This window comes from Tigriopus californicus, chromosome 9 (genome assembly GCF_007210705.1).
Source record: "Tigriopus californicus strain San Diego chromosome 9, Tcal_SD_v2.1, whole genome shotgun sequence".
NCBI classification, from domain to species: domain Eukaryota; kingdom Metazoa; phylum Arthropoda; class Copepoda; order Harpacticoida; family Harpacticidae; genus Tigriopus; species Tigriopus californicus.
In genome coordinates, this window is record NC_081448.1 from 3,061,231 (window position 1) to 3,061,681 (window position 451).

The following is a 451-nucleotide window of genomic DNA, read 5'->3' on the forward strand; positions in this document are numbered from 1 at the left end:
CGATTTCATGTCGGATGATTCAATTAGACATTGGCATTTGGCCCTTCAAAGTAAAAATAAAAACCAATGAATGTTCGGTAGAGACCTCTGGAAAAGTAGATCCACTTATCAAAAGTAGAGATCAACAACTATCTTCATTACATCTGAACAACACATTTTTCCATATAAGTCAAGTCAGGGTTTGTACGTAGTTTGGTTAGGGTTAAATCGCTTTGTATGGTAGAACATAGAAACGTCTGTTAAGTCTTTCGTGAGTGGCACTCGAATGACTTCTCGCAACAATACACACAAAAAATATCAGGGCTGAACCAGAGACTCTTATTGGAAGTCGAATATAGTGTAATCATGGCGGAAGAAAAGCTGGGAAAGAATGGAGTGCTCTCATTAGACTCGCATTCAAAAATCACGCTGTAAAAAAAGAACCTTTGGCACCCAGAGATCCAGTCTAAGA

At 38.6% G+C, this 451-nt stretch overlaps 1 protein-coding gene across 5 annotated transcripts in view; it reads right to left on the reverse strand.

Moving 5' to 3' along the window:
* Positions 1-451, reverse strand: part of LOC131886133 (catenin delta-2-like) — a 33,413-nt gene that overhangs the window by 12,879 nt on the left and 20,083 nt on the right. The gene's annotated exons all lie outside the window — the stretch shown is intronic.